This window comes from Microcaecilia unicolor, chromosome 2 (genome assembly GCF_901765095.1).
Source record: "Microcaecilia unicolor chromosome 2, aMicUni1.1, whole genome shotgun sequence".
In the NCBI taxonomy this organism is placed as follows: domain Eukaryota; kingdom Metazoa; phylum Chordata; class Amphibia; order Gymnophiona; family Siphonopidae; genus Microcaecilia; species Microcaecilia unicolor.
Window position 1 is genome coordinate 88,045,624 of NC_044032.1, and position 20,914 is coordinate 88,066,537.

Genomic DNA, 20,914 nt, shown 5'->3' on the forward strand with positions numbered 1-20,914 from the left:
AACTGGCTATGCATTAGCTGGCTCCGCAAACCTGGAAATTCAATGGCAGTACGTGGACATGGCCTGGCATTGAATATCCAAGTTTAATGCTGATAGTAGCTAGCAAAATGCTGATTGCCACCGACTGAATATCGTGCCCATAGATTACAAATATATTGAGCAGAATCGGCCCCAGGACTGATCCCTTAGGAACTCCACTACTCATCCTTTGTTTTTCTGAATGAACTCCATTTATCACCATCCTCAGTCAATCAATTTGTGATCCTGTTTTCTACCTTGAGTCCCATCCTCAAGCTGCCCAGTTTATTCATGAGCCTCCTAAGAGGAACAGTATCAAAGGCTTTGTAGAAATCTAAATAGAGAACATCCAGCACATGCCCTCAGGGTAGTTCTTTGGTCACCCAATCAAAGAAATTAATTTCTCTAGAAGGTGGTAAGAGCTCCCATGCTAACACAGCAGTAAGAATAAAATATATTTCCGGTCGTACCAGAAATCGCGTGCAGTGGGTACTGCCAGCTCCCGTGGTGAGCCGGTGGTAGTGCCAGGTTGGCACACGCCAATGCCGCAGTAGAGTTACTGCGGCATTGTAAAAGGGCCCCTAAAAAAACAAACTTAACCTGTTTATGAAAAGACTTGTAAAAAGACTGTTATCTAGTACATAAGGGCAAGCTGTTCCAGATAAAAACAGCCAGATATGGGAACAAGATTTCTAATACATGCTTAGATCTCAAGCCCCTAACAAAAGGAAATTTAAAAAGAACAAGATTGGAAGTGTGATGAGTATGATTAGATGTCATCAGTTCTATAGTGCAGGTCAGGTAATCAGCAGTTTTGCCTTGTAGGATTTTATAGATCAAGCAAGAAACTTTAAAAACAACTTGAGCCCTGATTGGAAGCCAGAGCAACTGTATGATTTCAAACCCGAAGTCATCCTAACTGCTGTACTCCACAAGAGTTGAAGTTTCTTCAATAACTTAGCAGATTTGCTACAGTATAATGCACTACAATAGTTCATATAAGAATTAACATCTATATTATTACAGTGAAGCAGTCTTTGAAAAACTACGAACAAATAAATAAATAAATAAATAAATACATGGAGGGGCATAATTGAACGAAAACGCCTATCTCCATGGGCGTTTATCTCCGAGAACGGGTCCGTGAAGGGGCGGACCGAACCGTATTTTGGGAAAAAATAGACGCCCATGTTTTATTCAACAATGTGTGAGCTGGGCGTTTTTGTTTTTCAGCGATAATGGAAAATGAAAGCGCCCAGCTCAAAAACGAATAAATCCAAGACATTTATTCGTGGGAGGGGCCAGGATTCGTAGTGCACTGGTCCCCCTCACATGCCAGGACATCAACCGGGCACCCTAGGGGGCACTTTTACAAAACCAAAAAAACAGGTAAAAGAGCTCCCAGGTGCATAGCACCCTTCCCTTGTGTGTTGAGCCCCCCAAATCCCCCTCAAAACCCACTGCCCACAAGTCTACACCATTACTATAGCCCTAAGGGGTGAAGGGGGGCACCTACATGTGGGTACAGTGGGTTTGGGGGGGTTGGACGATTAATAAGCATTAAGCAGCACAATTGTAACAGGTAGGGGGGATGGGCCTGGGTCCACCTGCCTGAAGTCCACTGCACCCCCTAACAACTCCTCCAGTGACCTGCATACTGCTGCCAGGGAGCTGGGTATGACATTTGACAACTGTAACAGGTAGGGGGGATGGGCCTGGGTCCACCTGCCTGAAGTCCACTGCACCCCCTAACAACTCCTCCAGTGACCTGCATACTGCTGCCAGGGAGCTGGGTATGACATTTGAGGGTGAAAATAAAAAGTTGTGAAACATCATTTTTTTTGTGGTGGGAGGGGGTTAGTGACCACTGGGGGAGTCAGGGGAGGTCATCCCCGATTCCCTCCAGTGGTCATCTGGTCATTTAGGGCACTTTTTGGGGCCTTATTCGTGAAAAAACAGGGTCCAGGAAAAGTGTCCTAAATTCTAGCTAAAAACGCATACTTTTTTCCCATTATCAGTGAAATGCGCCCATCTTTGTTTGGCAGATAACCACGCCCCAGTTCCGCCTTCGCCACACCTCTGACACGCCCCCATAAACTTTGTCCGCATCCGCGACGGAGTGCAGTTGAAAACGTCCAAAAATCGGCTTTCAATTATACCGCTTTATTCGTTTTTGTGAGATAAACGTCCATCTCCCGATTTAGGTCGGAACTTGGGCGTTTTTCTCGTTCGATTATAAGCAGGATAGAGTGTTAACTTGGAGTTACATTGAGAGTAAGGTGTCCAACAATACTCCCAAGACTTTTAGGGCCCTGTTTACTAAGATTGCGCTAGCATTTTTAGCATGTGCTAAATGATAGGGACACCCACATATTCCTATGGGTGTCTCTTGCATTTAGCATGTGCTAATCATTAGCTTGTGCTAGAAACGCTAGCGTGCCTCTAGTGCAGCTTAGTAAACAAGGCCCTAAGATTGTTTTCCTACTAGTAATATCTCAGCTTGTCCCATTGGAATGAAAGTAGGTGTACTATATGAGGGTTTTCTTGGTATTCAACTTAATGAACAAGAGAGCACCCATCTATTTACATTATCTATGCAGACTTTTATATAACGTGATCCATTGTCTGAGAGACAGGGACAAACAAAGTGTCATCTGCATAACTGAACAAAAAAAATCAGTAATTTGAAATGATAGGGTACCTAAAGAACTCATATAGATATTAAACAGGATGGTTGACAAAAAAGAGCCCTTGGCGACTCCACAAGTTGATTTCCAAGCAAAAGATGAGTTTCTGTCCCCAATAACACAGTAGTGTCTATTAAAAAAATTATTAAACCAGTTGTAAATAGTCTTCGAAATTCCAGGCTCACTCAGCTTTCACAGTAATAGTCTGTGATCTATTGTGTCAAAGGTAGCTAAAATATCAAATTGACTTAGCTCTCTCTTAACATGAGATACCAAAGTATTGTGGCTAATATTAACCAAAATTCTTGTAGGGACTTCATGAAGTCTGAGATATTAATCTAACACTATTTTTATGAGTTCCAAAGCTTCAACTTGTGGAACCCAGGTATAGAGAGATTTTACATCTAATGCCATCATAATTATAATAATAATGATTATTTATTATTATTTGTTACATTTATATCCCACATTTTCGTTACAGACTTCGGTGTAAAGAAATACAAAGTGATATTGTGGTAAGATAAGGTTCATGTGGCACAGCCAAACTAGGGAATCGTACAATGGAAGAGTTGTGTTTTGTCCATTACGTTCTTTAGTTTTGTTGTGTTGCAGAGATCAGGCATTTATATTGGATCAGTAGGGTATGCCTTTTTAAACAGGTTAGTTTTTAGTGTTTTCCGGAAGTTTAGGTGGTTGTTCATAGTTTTCAAGGCACTTGGTAATGCGTTCCACAGTTGTGTGCTGATGTAGGAAAAACTGGACACGTAAGTTGATTTTTATTTGAGTCCTTTGCAGCTTGGGTAGTGCAGATGTAGGTACGTTTGTGTTGATTTGGATGTGTTTCTAGTTGGTAGGTCGATCAAGTCTGTCATGTATCCCGGGGCTTCACCGTAGATAATTTTGTGAACCAGAATGCAGATTTTGAAAGCAATGCATTCTTTGATTGGGAGCCGGTGTAGTTTTCGCGAAGGTGTTTTGCACTTTCAAATTGCGTTTTTCTGAAAATAAGCCTAGCTGCCGTGTTTTGAGCAGTCTGAAGTTTCTTTAAGGTTTGTTCTTTGCATCCTGCATAAATTCCATTGCAGTAGTCTATATGGCTTAGTACCATTGATTATATCAGGTTGCAAAATGTTCCCCTCGGAAAGAATTGTTTCACGTGTTTGAGTTTAATAAAGTCCACTACTACTGCTATTTCTACTTATTTCTGATCAATTTGATTTTCTCCATCCAAATTTTTCAAAAAGTGTCTAGTGTATTTATAAATGAGGTTGAATCACTAATGAATGGGTTCAAGAACATATCTATGGAAATGCTTATCCTTTCTAACAATGAGTCAATAACAGATATTATCATATGTCTTGGTGGTTGCTCTAAACTTTTATGAATATTAGGCAAACTTATCAAATTTGAATCTTTGGATATTTATAATGAAGAAATTTGTAGTCTCAGAAATGCTATAGCTTTATCTATTTGTATTATAGACTATTATCTTTTGTTATAGCAATGTTACAGGATTATCTTAAATCATTTTATAAAAATTTATATCAGATAATTGCCTATTAATTTCTGAGATGTAATCTTTCGTATCTCGAACTATAGCACTTCTATTACCAGCTTTTCTAATAAAAAGTTCTTTTTCTTGTGGCAATTCATGTCACGCTAATCTTGTATCTTTAATAATGTTTGATTCATGAAAAACCTTTCTTTTGTTCTAAGTGTTCTGTATCATGTAGAATTAATTTTTAAAGGGTTCCTTTTATGAAGTTGTGGTAAGTGCTAGCACCACAGGATATGCTCAGGTAATGTTCTGATCTGCGCATGTAAACTGCACACACAATATATTTTTTTATTTTATCATGTAGGGGACATGTCTGGAAGCATAAAGTGGGCATTTCTGTGTTCAGTAGTTAGCTCAGCTGCATTACCACATGGTAACTCCCTGATTCTATAAAGGTCACCAAAAATTGTGCATGTAAATTTAAGCGCATTCCCGATTTGTATGCACAATTTAATTGAATAACAAACCAGTTAGTGCCAATAATTAGCTTTTTAACAAGCAATTATTGAAACTAATTTGATTTAATTGGAACCAACACACAGGATCCACACCTAAAATTTATACACGGTCCAAAAGAGGGGCATTAGGGCATGGCCATTAGTGCAGTAAAAATGGTCTTAGCACTTGGGAAAAACCAATGTAAGGGTGCACTAAGGCCACTCTATATTGCAGCTTAGTAAAATGACCCCTTAAAAAGCTGCATTCAAAGGTCCGTATGGAGCCCACTCTGATTTATTTTTGACCAGAGATCTATCCATTTTCTCTGCCAATTGGCTTGAAAAATAAAGTTCAATTTATCATTTTCTTATCAATTTTTAAAGATTGATAAAGATTTGAAATGGATCAAGTATTTGATATGGTAGAAAAGAAAGGCCTTTTGAAATTAGTGAGATCTCATAAGCATTCAGTTTGTTTTGTGATAAATTAATTATTACTGCACATCAAAATCATCATTCCTTCTTAATATAGTTAATTGTTTTTCAATTTGATGCTTCACTAAAATATTTTTCTCACTTGTACTTTGTATAATCAACAACATCAACTCAAGTACACTTTTATTAAAGATACAGGCATGTTTTTTTCATCGTAGTAAGGGAATTCATCAAATAAGTGATAGATGGAATTCACTTTAGTTGCAAAATAACTATCTAACTCTTCAGCTGATGTCTGGGATATATTCACTAATGTAGAAGAAGTCATTGAATTGAAGTGCAACAGGGATTTAAATTATTCACAGGTGAAAGATAACAAGATATAAAGTGTCACATATTGGTATGCATATATATAGAAAAATAGAGGGTTTTTGGTTGTGGTTTGATTGTGAGGTTCTTCCATGGCTCCTTATTTGAAACCATGAGAGCCACTGAGATCTTTTCCCTTATAACACAATCATTTGGTAATTAATTTTATGAGCTTTAACAGGGATTTTCATAAGGAATCTGTTTGTGTTTGGTAATATTATGGGGGATTGATTCCTAAATTTCCATTGATTTGTAATAGGCAGCAGTGATTGACAGATACTGCTCTGCTGGCCTCAGGTATCTCTTCTGGCTGTGTCCTGCCTCCTGAGGAGTAAGTTCCTGTTTCCTCATAGGCAGGATGTGGCAGGAAGAAGGACCCATGAAGGTAGAGTGGTGTCTTCAGTGACCAGGCAAGTGTGTGTGTGTGTGTGTGTGGGGGGGGGGGGGGGGGTTGCTGGTGGCATCGTTTTGCCCCGGGCCCGACTTTGTCTCTAGTTGGCCCTGATTAGCACTCACGGACGAACCCTTTCCCTCCCAAACAAAAGATCAGAGACTTAGGAAGAAATTAGGAAGTCAAATGTTCAAATATGAATCTAGGAATCCATGTGTACTCCTACCCTTTTTGGTTAGGGTTTTGTGTGTGTCTTCCCTGTGAAATACATTCTTGCAGCCTGTTCATTTAATGTAAATTCCACTATGTATTTTTCCCATTCAACTTAGACACTTTATCACGTCTCTCCACATTGAGGTACCATAAAGACATGTTTGAGCTTGTGAATGGAGGAAGAGGAAACGTGCCATTGTGTCACACTGTACATTTTCAACTTGTTAAAATTGGTGCATCTTACATGTAATCCTGCAGAAAATGTTTGGAGTCGTATTGTAAATTTATGCTTCTTTATTGTCCTGATTTTTTAAAAGACAATCTCGGTTGCAATTTTAACTCTTTCGCATCTATTTACCAATACAAACTGAAATAATTATTTATATAAACAGAAATCTCAAAATACATCACAAGAGATAAGCTGCTCCTCATCACTTCTGCCGTCTTCAATAAGAAGGCTGGCAACTATGGTGCAGCTGTTAGGACCAGCAAAAGCTGACCTCAGTAATTAGTTTGCATACATGTTTTATTTAACTTCCATCCTTGCTGGTCGATGTTTTAGTTTCCCCTAAATATTATGAAACTGAATTTAGAAGAAGTCGGAATCTAATCTGTGTTCTCATGGAGTCTTGGAAACGTTAATGACATTGCCAGGAAAAAAGAGACACATTTTCTTATCACCCCATAACTGTTGGATGTAGATTGGAATTACTTTTATTTCTGAACTCAGATTCACCCTAAGATGAAAACAGGGTCAGAGGCAGGCCTGTCTGACACTCTTCTTAGGCTCATCTTCTTTCTAAAATTAAAGATAATCCAATGATGAACTGCAAATCACTCAGTTTTGGATAACTAATGACAAAACACATGACAGAAATATGAGCCAGAGGCACCTCCCATACCTTGGTGTTCACCACTACCTTCAGCCCAGACAGGGCTCCTCTCACCATTCCACAGGGCACCTGGGCTCCTGCTATGTCCCATTTGGGACCTCCATTTAGGTATAGTAACTCCAATCACACATAGACCACTGTTCCCTCTAAGGTGAGCAGAAGTCATCCAATTGCATTGATGCCAGTGGGGGGTGGTGTTTCAATATCATGTTTTTAATAACTAGAGACAGGCAGGTTCCCTGGAGTCCTGCAGAACTTGCCTGTCCCTCACTATTGAAAATGTGACATTGAAACAGCACCCTAACTGGCAGGACTGTAGGTGGAGGACTCCCACTCAGCTTAGAGGGAACCTAGACCTCAAATTACACTAATGGCTTACCAGAGTCTCATAATTTGTTTGTTGTCCTAAATTAATAAAAGCATTGATAGCCTATAACCTGTAGAAAATTGATGTGCCCTCACTTTCTCCATCTCTTTTTGTTGTTCCTTTGGATTTCTCTTCTAAATCACTCAATGATCAGATTGAACCTTGGCATGCTATCTTGACCCAAGGCCTTGACATGATTGCTCCAAAAACTTTTTATCAACTCTGCTCCTCTAAAAGGAATGTTTGGTATTCATCTACTCTGTGGCATCTAAGGCATTAGTATCGTCAAGCCGAGAGGCTTTGGAAAATCTAAGAGGCACATCTTCAATGCACTTATACTTACAAAGTTACATAGTAAGCGCTGGAACTTTGTAAGTCTAAGTGCTTTGAAAATGAGCCAAATAAGTCTTTTGATACTCTTCAGAAATGCTGTCAGTAGCATCGTGATTTTAATTATCATTTAAAGAAAGAAAAAAAGGGCATTCATTGCCAAAAAACTTATAACATTCTTTAATCCCTCTAAAGATCTTTTCTCTATTTACAAACAGATTACATCATGTCAAGCTTCTAACATTATGCACAAGCCTCCTTCAACTGAAGCCCTTTCTTTGTTTTTTTTTTAATCAATAAGATAGATACCTTTGTGAACACATTCTCAGTTCTGCCTAGCCCTTCTCAGAATGATCCTTCAGTTCTTGAGATGGCTCCTTCACCCCATTCTCAAGCTGGTCCATCTTCTTGGTCCTCTTTTGGATACTCAAACCCTTTTCTCCCTGCAAAAAACTATGTCATCTATGAAGACTATTTACTGTCCATGTGACCCACTTCCTTCTTCCTGGTTAAGGATGCCAGAGTTAAATCTACTTCAGAATTTTTTTTAAATCAATGATTAACCTTAATTTATCTTCGAGCCAGGTTCCTGATTTATGGAAGCGGGCTATAGTTCACCCTAACTTGAAAAAGCCCTCCCTAGATCCAATTGTTCTTAGTCATTACCGCCCTGTTTCCAACCTTTGTTACGTGCCCAAGGTTCTTGAAAAAATTGTATTCAATCAGCTTACATCGTTTTCCAAAAAAAAAAATATATATATATTAGTCCTCCATCCATGGCAATCATGATTCAGAGCACATTACTGTACAGAAACCATCATGACAGCCCTCATCAGTGAGCTCCTCTCTCACTTTGATCAACACAATACTTTTCTACAGCTTTTGATCTGGTTAATCGCTCTTTTACTTGCTCACTTGTCTTTTATTATACCCCACGTCCCCATCTTCTCCTTCCCTTGCTCCGTTTCATGCTTGCCTCAAGTCAGTCACTAACTGGCTTAGAGAACACCAATTAGTACTTAATACTGACAAAACTATTGCATATTGGTTTTCTGGTACACGTCTGCCTCCGCTGACCCCTCTTACTCTTTTCAACACTTAAATCATTCCAGTATCTAATTTTCAATATTTAGGCATGCTTCTTGACTCCTCTCTTTCTTTCCTGCCACAGGTTTCACATTTGACTAAGGCTAGTTTTCTGGTCTTCCATCTACATAGAGCAATTTGACATCCCTTTGATATTTTGTATTTCCATGCTCTGATTCTTTCCTTCTTTACTTCCCATCTTGATTATTGCAATATTATCTATGCAGACTTAACATAGTCCACTCTGCGGAAGATGCAAACACTCCAGAATATAGCCATCAGGTTATTACGCCATTCCATTGGAAAACTTAAAACTTCCTTTTCAAACAGGTGTTCAGTGAGACTATCTGACTGTTATCATCAGCTAAATATTCCTAAACAATCCTGCCTTTTTACCAACTTTTGACTTATATACCTTACCAACCCCTACCTATTTTAATCCCTTTTTCCTTCCTTCCTTCCTTCCTTCCTTCCTTCCTTCCTTTAACTCTTGGTGTGATTGTTTTGCTTTCCTATCTCATAATGGAGTTCCTTTCTTACTTTCCTTTATTTTAGCCTGTACACCGCTCTGCTAGTCAGATAGAGCAGTATAGAAAGTTTTGAAATAAATAAATAAATAGCATGAAAGGATGAGTGAAAGGGCTACTAGCTTTTTATCCCCTATAGTTGGATCACTCCACCACCATGTCTCCATGTGGCTATCAACCAACCAAAAGTAGGAATATGACTACTGGAGGGGTTCACCCCATAGGGTGCATCTTAGGGTTCTTCTATCTTTCCCACACCTTACCTAGTAGAGATTCCCATAGTGGACATGACAGAGATTGGGCCTGGCACAATATAATTTATCACCAACAAAAAAAGAAGAGAAAAATAGAAACAATACAAAATCTCTTGCTTCTCAAGTTTTATTGTCTATCAAAAGAGAACAAAGAATACTGTGATATAAGTGGAAAAAAGGCAACAGATGTTTGTCAGTGGCAAGGCTATCACGTCTCCTATAGTGCTAAGCTATTACAAACCCTTGAGCCTACTGCGTGTAATCAATCACTTGCCTCCAGGAACCAAAACCTCCATTTTTTAACAACAATTTATTAGCATAACTATTGTATAGATTCCAAACCTAAGAACAAAACATGTTACCACAAAAACTCATGCTACTGAAATTCCTGCTCTAAAGCACAAATTCACATCAAAATTCAGACAAATTCAAACAAAACAAAAGAAAAAGTTATCGACTCCTTATCCTGCATTTGCAGGTTCAGCGCAGCAAAACTCTTTAACCAATGCTGAACCTGCAAATGCAGGATAAGTAGTCGCTAACTTTTTTCTTTTCTTTTGTTTGAATTTGTCTGAATTTTGATGTGACTATTGGGATAATTTTCGAAAGAGAAGGACGTTCATCTTTCGACATAAAGCGGACGATGGACGTCCTTCTCCCACAGACATCCAAATCGGTATAATCAAAACCCGAATTTGGACGTCTCCAACTGCAGTCTGTCGCAAGGACGTCCAAATTTCAAGGGGGTGTGTTGGAGGCATACTGAAGGCGAGACTTGGGAATGCCTACCACTTGGACGTCTTTGACCCATAATTGAAAAAAAGCAAGGACGTCCCTGACAAACACTTGGACGTTTTCATGTGGACGTGTTTTTATTATGAATAAGGCACAAAAAGGTGCCCGAAATGACCAGATGACCACCGGATAGAATCCGGGATGACCTCCCGTTACTCCCCCAGTGGTCACTAACCCTAAAAAAAATCTTTAAAACTATGTCATGCCAGCCTCTATACAAGCCTCAGATGTCATACTCAGGTACATGACATCGCATGAAGGTCCCAAAAGCAGTTTTAGTGGGTACTGCAGTGCACTTCAGACAGGCGGACCCAGGCCCATACCCCCCTACCTGTTACATTTGTGGAGGAAAGAGCGAGCACTTCAAAACCCACCAAAAACCCACTGTACCCATATATAGGTGCCCCCCTTCACCCGTAAGGGCTATGGTAGTGGTGTACAGTTGTAGGTAGTGGGGTTTTTTTGGAGGGGGGTTGGGGGCTCAGCACACAAGGTAAGGAAGCTATGTTCCTGGGACTATTTTATGAAGTCCACTGCAGTGCCCCCTAGGGTGCCCGGTTGGTGTCCTGGCATGTCAGGGGGACCTGTGCACTACAAATGCTAGTTCCTCCCACCTCCAAATGGCTTGCATTTGAGCATTTTTGACATGGACGTTTTTGGTTTCGAAAATCGCTGAAAGTCAAACGTCCATGTCTAGGGACGTCCAAATTTAAGGATTTGGACGTCTCTGAAGGTATTTTCGAAAGAAAGATGGACATCCATCTTTTTTCGAAAATACGGTTTTCCCCACCCCTGGATTTGGAATTTTGCAAAGACGTCCAAATCGCAACTTGGACGTTTCTTTTGAAAATGCTGCTCTTTATGTCCAATGCTTTAGAGCAGGAATTTTTGTGCAGCATGAGGTTTTGTGCTAACATGTTTTATTCTTAGGTTTGGAATATATACAATAGTTATTCTAATAAAAAGTTGTTAAAAAATGGAGGTTTTGGTTCCTGGAGGCAAGTGATTATATGGAGTAGGCTCAAGGGTTTGGAATAGCTTTGCACTATGTGAGACCTAATAGCCTTGCCACTGACGAACAGTGGTTCCTTTTTTCTTCCTTTTTTCCACTTATATTGCCATATAATTTATGGCAACTGCAATCCTAGCTGAGTTGTCTTCCCAGTATTCAGATGTATCACATTGTGACACTATTCAGTTCTGTTTATAAATTACACATATAAACTGGCAATGAGTTGGGAAATCAATTTTACTGAAAAAGTTCAGTGAGTCAGCTTTAAGAGCTTGGCATGATAGTTTATACGTGCTTAATATACAGACTAACCTGCAAGAGATAACTATATTGTGTGGTACACTGACCAGTTATAAGATGGAAAAATTTATCTATGTTGATTATGAATATAGGTTATAAACCTTCCAGAATGGTGGATGAACAGTATATAATTTTTTAAGATAACAAATATATATACAGATAGAAAATATGCATTTGTTAAGAAAGGATGCTTAACAAATAATGGGGCGTTGCCTAATGGTTAGTGTAGTGGGTTGCAGACATGGGGAACTGGGTTCAATTCCCCTTGTTGCCTGATAATTAGTAGTGGGTTGAGATCCTGGGGAACCAGGTTCAGTTCCCCTTGCAGCTCCATGTGACCCTGGGCAAGTCACCTAACACTCCGTTGTCCCAGGTACATCAGTAGTACAATGTACTACTTAGATTGTGAGCCCAATAGGGACAGACCCAGTACCTGTAAAATGAAACTGTAAACTGCTTAGGTCTAAGCAGTATATAAATACTTGAATGAGTGAATGAATATGAGAACAAAAGAAAAGCAATCACTTGTCCTTGGAGTACTGGCACCATGATTCACGCTGAGCAGTCAAAACAGGCATGGTCATGCTTGGCTGTAATTTTATTCATGCCGATTTTTTGTTTCTTTCTGCTTAGCCACTCCAACTGTTTTGAATGTAATTAAAGAAGGGTGTTGTTAGGCTGGTCCAGCTCAGAAAGACAGTGACAAGTAAATTAATGAATACAGCATTCCACCAGCAACTGATTCAGCAAAAGGAAGATTAAGAAAAAAAGACAAGTGGTAAAAATATTATAAAATGCATACATTTTGTTGCAATAAATTGCAAACTCTCTAACAAATAAAACATATTAGAAGCACAGAAGCATGTTTACTAAGGTGTGCTAAGCAATTAAGGCCCTGTTTGCTAAGTCGCGCTACAGGCGCATTGGTGTTTTTGGTGCATGCTAAGCATTAGCACGCGCTAACCTTTAGAAGCCCATAATATTCCAATGGGTGTCTACATGGTTAGCATGCACTAATTTTTAGCATGTGCTACAAAAGCTAGGGCACTTTAGTAAATAGGGCCCTTATTGTGGGTTTTAGCACATGCTCACTGTTTGCAATGGAATTCACTATCACCTAGTGGGCAGTAAAACAACTAATATACTATAAATCCGGTACTAATTGCTTAGCATGGGATGGCTCAGGGACTAAGCAGGATATTGGAAGAGAATGGAAATGGACTGCACATCACAGTCACAGCACAAGGTAGATAGCACATGCTGTTAAACATGCACATAATCCGCCAAATTCTAGATATGGCACTTGAAATTGTGTATGGAAATTTGAGCATGTGCCCAATTTTCACACACAATGTAATTGAATAACAAACCAATTAGCACCAATAATTGAGTTCTAATGATCAATTTACTCATGCATCTTGTTAGGCTATAATGATGCCTGTGTAAATTTATACATGCGGATCTGAAAAGGGGGCATGGCCATGGGAGGGGCATGGCTGGGTCATGGCCATTCCAAGAATTTGTGTGCACTGTTATAGCATATGCCTGATCTGTGCCTTATTTAGGTGCGAGGATTTACATCAGATTTCATTTGGTGTAAATACACCTAAAAGATGTGGATCCCGAGCTAAGCAGCCCTGAACCCCCTGCCGACGACCCTCTCGACCCCCCTCTCCCGCCACCACCATTGCCTACCTTTGCAGGACGTCAGACTCAGAAACAGAACGAAGCCTTGCGCCGGAAGAAAAGGACCTCGGCTGGCGGGGGTTGGGGTCCCCCGCCAGCAAAGGTAGGCAATGGCGGAGGAAGAAGAGGACCTCAGCTGGTGGAGGTTGGGGTCCCCCGCCAGCAAGGGTAGGCAATGGAGGTGGCGGGGAGAGTTGGCGGCGGGAGGGGGTCGAGAGGGTCGTCGGCAGGGGGGGGGGTGTCAAAGTTGTTGTTGTTGGTGGTGGTGGTGGTGGCAGTCGGCAATGGCGGGGGGTCAGCGGCACCGGGGGGGGCTAAAATGTGCCCCCTCACCTCGGGCTCTGGACCCCCCTCTCGTCAAAGTCTGGCTATGCCCCTGGTGCTAAGTGCTATTCTATAAAGGGTGCCAACTAGAAGCGTTGTTCACAGAATAGCATTTAGGGCTAATTTTATTCAGTGCCAATCTTTTGGCTCCATTTATAGAACTGGGTCCATAATGGGTTCGTCTAATGCCACCTAAAGAGATGGCGTTAGGTGAACCCCTGTTCATCGGGCCTGAAAGTAACATGCATTAGAGAATTTGTCTGTGTGGAAACTGCATGGGGGTTTGCTGGACACAACAGTTTCTGCAGAGCCTGCGTATTAATTTTTACTGTTAACTCAGATTGTGCAAAAACCTAGAGCACTTTAGTAAACATATCTCAAGGAAAGGTAATTTAGAAATAAGTCTCCCAAAATGAAGCAACTCAGCCAAGAGCAGAGAAACTCATCTATGGCGGAATGCAGTTAGCACTGTAGCTTTAAACTATTAACAGGGTGTTTAAAAATGTCAGAGATTAGAAGAGAGCTGAAGTTTTGACTTTATGATTAAAGACTGTTCCAGTTCTCAGTGTGGGGGGAGGGGAGTTCAAAATCCTTTAATCACATATTTTATGTTTACTAAATGTGGAAAGTCTTGCTGGGCTTGTGGTCATATTTCTACAGTTCTACGAAGCGATAATCCCTGTGTTTCAACAAATGTCTATGCACTTTCAGGAAAGTGCAAATGTATTTTAGCAAATGTTTAGACGTTAACAGTTATTTACTGGAGAAGTTCTAAACAATGAAAAGCAAAGTCACCTATGAACGGCGGAAGTGCAGCAGCCATTACTTATAAAATTCATCATTTCTCTTTGCTCAGTAAAACTGATTTGATTTATGTTGGAAGTTACATAAACAAACTCGTTCTAGGATATATTAATTCTTCAAGATAATCAAAGCTTACAAAAATATGTCTATAGGCATAAACCAACTATGAATTTTTAAACACCATAGGATTCGATGCACTAAAATTAATGCTAAATTTGTTTTAGCATGCACTTGCTAATGTGGAGGGGCATTTTTAATATGATCTCTAAGTTGGAGTTTAGATGTTTTGTGCTAAACGTCCCTGATCCCTATAGGAAATATGGCCATTTTCAAAACTGCAAAATGTCTGTCTCTAGCACATGAGCACTATCATCTTTCACATTAACTAACGTGAACCCATTACAATTGTCTCAATATGCTACAGTGTGCATGATAACAGGGATTAAGGTGGGTGAGCACATTGCTCCTGCTCTTTTCTAATTGTTTCGTACTGATAACATACTGCAGTAAAGGGGCTGTTTATAAAAATGTGGTCGGTTCTTACATGTACTCTACTTTAAGTGCAAAACTAAAGATGCAGGAGGCATGACTCTATGCACTAAATGCAAGGTGTGTGCCTGGCATCTGCCCTGCATTTATCTCACAGGGCAGACAGTGTAGGGGCCTGCGTCAAATGATTCAGTAGATAGTACAGATGTACCCATGCTATCTGCCAAAGCATTTGAGGTGGGCCTGTGCTAACAAAAGCCAACACTGCAACCAAATCAATTCCTGCCAATCTCATTTTCCCTACTATGATCCCAGGATCATTGCTGTGATCCTTCAATCTCATCCACCCTTTGTGGTCTTTCCCAGCAAGTGGAGTTCCTCCCTTTAGACCATCCAGAGTCATTTTTTCTCTCCAAATCCCTCTCTTGACTCAATTCTTCTCTACAAACCCATTTCTTACTCAAATGTACACCCTCTAAGCCCCTCCCATAGAGCAAAGCCTCTCTGTAAGGACAAGAGAGACTCCAATTCTGAAAGAACAGCAATAATAAGCCATATAGGAGGACAGCATGGGTATAGTCTCCACTAACACATTTAGGGTGAACATCTGGAACCCTGCTTGGGCAGTAGTAGCCAGACAGGGAAGGCTACCTGGGAAGTGACAGAGGAGGACTAACCTGTCCAGAAGTTGTTTGGATAATTCCCTGAGTGTTGAGAGTGATAGAACATTCAGAAACTGGATTGCATCCTAATTAGCATGTGATTTGCATGGGTGGACAAACTGAGAGTTTTGGCTTGCCATAATACACAAGAGGAGTGGAACAGGTCCCTGTTAGCACTAGAGGGGTCAGGGAGGAGTATTGCTGCACCACTGGACTGCATTGAGCCCAGAGGTATGTGGAATTTTGAGAGTGTTGGGCTCACACTGAATGAAGAGTGGAGCTATAATCAGGAGCCCAAGAGGTGTGAGGCCTTTTGTAAAAGGATAGTGAAAAATTGTAAGAGGACTTTAGGAGATGGGTATCTAAATGATAGATGACTTTTAAATGATGCATGTGGGAAAGAAGAACCCAAACCATAGTTATGTGATGCGGTTCTATATTGAAAACAGCAATATCATACACCCACTTCGATCTGATTTTCATCATCATCATAGCACAGAAACCTTGGTAGTAGCACTTCATGACTTCATTCATACATCTCATGATCACCATTGTTCTGTAATTATTGTTTAATTGGATCTGTCATCCATCTTTGATTTGGTTGACCATACACTATTGATTCAATGTCTGGCTTCAGTTGGGATATCAGGGATGGTTCTCAAATGGTTCACTACCAGCTTTCTGTCAACCATGTATCGACAACTTCACTCCCTCTCTTTTCAGGGGTTCCTCGGGGTTCTATTCTTTTCCCAGCTCTTCTTAATATTTTTCTATCACCTTTATTTATACTTATTCAGGATAACGGATATACACCTCTCTGTTATGCAAATGAATTTCAAGCACAGTTTCAATCACCCATCTTAATTCATGTTTGGCTCAGATATCTTTGGTTTAAGGCCAATCATCTCTTCTTAGATGAAGCAAAATGCGAATCTATCCTTTTCCTTTACTGTCATGATCTACAAGTCTCTCTTCCCATACTAGATGATCTCTCTCTACCTTTTAAAGACACTTTAAAAATTGAAGGTTTTACTTTTGATGCTGATCTCACATTCAAGTCACAAATCGATTCAGTTTTGTGGTCATCATTCTTTGCTCTTCATAGAATTTGTGCAGTAAGTCCATTTGTTCCAGCCTCTTCTCTACGACCTTTAATCTTTGCATTAGTTATCTCTCAACTGGATTGTTGTAATTCTCTTTATATTGGTCTTTCTTTACACTCTCTTAAACATCTACAGTTAATCCAATCCACAGTTGTCAAACTTGTGCATAATGCACATAGATTCGATCATGTGACTCCACTACTGGGCTCTGAACATTAGCTTCCATTATCTGCACATATCAAATTCAAAATTCTCACTTTAATATACAAGATTAAGCTATACTCTGCTCCTTTTCATCTTTTCAACTTCCTTATCCTTTACATCCCTTTATGTTTCCTTCGTTCAGCTGACCAAAACCTGCTCACTTTCCTTCCCCTTCGCAATTCCGTCTAACTACCACCCGTGAAACTACCTTTAGCTACCTTGGCCCCAAACTATGGAATAACCAGTTGGCTACCATTCATAACCGACCTTCTCTCCATACTTTCAAACAAGCACTGAAAACATTTTATGTACCCAGGCTTTTTCTCTCACTGTATGACTTTCTTTCACCTTTTTTTTATTGTAAGGATTTTTAATGTTTAGATTTTATGCTTGTATATTTTTACACTGTATGTAGTACATTGTTCTTTTTCTATTTTGTAAACTGCGTTATGCCTACTTGTATAGACCATGGTGGTAAATCAAGTTTTACTAATAAATAAATAAACAAACCTTTCCAAATAGCCAAGTGAGCAGGGGAGAGACCTCTGGGTTCATTAGTTTATAGTATTTTTTGTGTTACATTTGTACCCTGTGCTTTCCTACTCATGGCAGGCTCAATGTGGCAATGGCGGGTTAAGTGACTTGCCCAGAGTCACAAGGAGCTGCCTATGCCTGAAGTGAGAATCAAACTCAGTTCCTCAGTTCCACAGGACTAAAGTCCACCACCCTAACCACTAGGCCACTCCTCCACTCTGTGGGGAATCTATCTTCCTTTGGAGATTTGCCACAAAGTAATTGGGCAGTCCCCTTACTGACTTCCTCACAGGTTTTTGGGGAAGTCAACAGAACAGAATTCCACCTCTCTATTCTTAGGAAGCCCTAATCCCTCAAGATACTGATAGATATCTCCTTCTGATCCTATGAGCTCTGAAAAGTATTATTTCTGGTAAAACAACTTAAATTCTGGGGCGATCTCCTCATAAGTAAACTTACTATCTTCCATTCCAGCAACAATTTTAGTGACCTATTTCTCATGCTGTTTTTTCTTTAATTGCCAGGACAGGATTTTCCCCATATAGCTCCCACGCTCTTGGTAATCCCTCTTATTATGGAGCAGCAGGTATTCAGTTTGACCCGTATCCAGGTCAGCAAGTTGGCCCTTCAGCCTCTTAATCCTAGTTTGCAATAAATTAGAAGGATGCCTCTCATGTACCTTTTGCAACAGGAACAGTTGTTCCACTAACCCTTGTCGTTTTTTTGATGTGGTGTGCCTTTTTGATCCTGGCTGCTTCTTGTATGAAGATACCTTGCATGTAAGCTTTTCCTGCATCCCAGACCATGCTGGTAGGCACCTCTCCTGTATCATTAAAGGACTAAAATTCCCTCCACCATTCCAGAAAAAATTTCTGAATGCTCGGTTTACTCCATGAGCCCCGCCTATCTGCCCCTTGATGAACAACCACCCAGTGACCAGGGCATGATCCAAGATACAGATCAGATGTATGGCCACATCTCTCCAAGAACCTCCAGTCATTTATCCACCTAGAAATAGTCCAGCCTAGAATAGGATCCATGCCTGCCTGAGTAACAAGTGTATTGTTTATCTGAAGGGTTAAAGGTTCTCCAGACATCCTCTAATGAGTTCACTAGCAGCTCCCTCCTAAGTGTCTTGCTGTCTCTGATTTCCTCTCTGCTTCTGAGCTTGGTTCTATCCAGTCTTCCCAGAGTGATATTCATATCTCTGCCTATAACCAAATTCCCCTTCCCTGTAGAAAGAATGGTGTTAAACAGATTTGAAAAGAAGGTCCCCTTCGGGCTGAATGGAGCATATACATTAAGCAGGGTGAATTCCCATTTATTAATCTTCCCAGAAACCCAGACATGTTAATGTCCCTGGGTGCCCCTCCCCGAACTGTGTTCAATAAAAGGTATGTGTTTACCTATCAATTTAGCCACCCTGAGATTTCAAACCCCTTGAGGAAAAGTAAAATTGACTCCAATGACTCCCTTTAAGCTTTTGCATCTCAGTAGATTCCAATTTTAACTTTTGTAGCAGAGCTATATTCACCTGAAAGTCCTTCATATGCTTAAGAATTTGATTCTGTTTGATTGGGTGGTTAACCCTGCCCACATTCTAAGTTGCAAACTTAATTCCTTCCCAAACCATCAAAGCCCCTAAAATATACAAGCACATCACCAACTCCTCCCACCAGGTCCCCCTGAACCCCTGCACCTTCATATTCCACTCTTTCCTGCATCCTGAAATATCCACCCTACCCTTCCTACCCCCTCCCCAGTCTTTTCAGAAGGGCAAAACCTACACTATCCCCACCAACACAGAGGACTTCCCATGCCTCTCACCCACCTCCCCTCCCCTCCCCTTCCCCATACTGTATACCACTCATACACATAACATTCACCCACCATTGCTGCTGCAACCATACATCCACACTCACACCAGTCCAGTAATTGTCCTCCACTCCTTATACAACCCCATCTTCTCACACCCCGTTCAAGTCCAACTACCCCATTTATGATGTCTTGCACAAATGTTCATTATACTCCAGATGTGAAAGCAGACATATTCTCCTGTCATTCATCAGGAATTGCCACCAGCATGTCCTTCTCATGAGACTCTTGTCCTGTACACTGAGAGTGTGTTGTGTCTGGTGTTTTCTCTCCCATCTCACTATCCCTCTGTGAGCCTGAAGTCAGGGTGTGGTCTGACTCCAGATCCACGCTCTGAGGTCTATGTTTGCAAGTCCTGGAAATGCTCTGCTTCTTCATAGCAACTGCTTTTGCCTTGTACCAACAGAGAGTCCTTGGATTACTGTTGTATAGTAGGACCCCAGTCCAGCCCCTGATGCCATTTGCCCCTCCCAGATCTGCTGCTTGGTATAGTCTAGAGTTTTGATAAAACTCTTGATATTCTTAATTGAATTGAAAAATCTCTTTTTGCCATTTTTAGAAATCACCAGCTTAGCTGGGTGCCACACATCTGCCTGTACTCCACATGCAAACAAAGCTTGCTTAACAGGCCATAGTTCTTTCTGACGCCTCATGGTTTCAGTGCTCAGATCCAGAAAGATGCACAACTCCCAGTTCTTATATTTACAGATCTTCTGTTTCCTCAACATCCGCAGAATATGGTCTACTTCTATGTATCTCAGGAGTTTTATAATAAATGCCCATGGTGGTAAGTTCACCTCAGGTCTAGGGCGCAACTCCCTATAAGCGTGTTCCACTTCATATGCAGGATTCACAAGAGATTCTAGGAAGCATTGATGAAGCAACTTTTGTATAAAGGGTATAGATAATGCCTCTTCTTCTCCTTCTGGAATGCTTTATATATAGAAGTTCAACCTCCTGTGCTTATTTTCAAGGTCTTCCACTTTTTTGCTCAAGAATTCTATCTGCTTATTAGTAGTGCTCAATAATTCAGAGCCATGCACTTGGACCACCTTCATGTCGTGCAGGTGCCTGCCCATCTGGTCAACCCTCTCTGTGATCTCCTCCTGCATTTCCTCCATTTTATTCACCATTGTGTCAGCAATTTCTAATTTGGCTGCCTGCAACTGTATACCTGTGCAAGTGCATCCTGGCATGTCCCAGCAGGCTGTACTGGGCTAGTGTGCTCTGCTGCAGTAGCATTTTCAGAGGGGGCTCTTCCCTCCAAGACAGCCAGGCTTTGAGGCCTTGCTTGAATAAAGTTTTTTATGGAAGGGGGTGCTCTTTCCCTTCATTATTCCGGCCATATCTGACTCCCTACGGGGAGAAGATCTGTATGCCTTAAATTTCGAGATTGTTGCAGCTCAAATTGAGGGATTAGAGTGGAGGAACCACGGAGCAAAGTTAACCGCATATGTCCAGCATGGAGGCTTCACCAGAAGTCCCATTGAATAGTTTTTAACTACGAGCACCCCACCTGCTAATTCCCAACCCCATGAGTACCAATGCCTCTATCCTATCC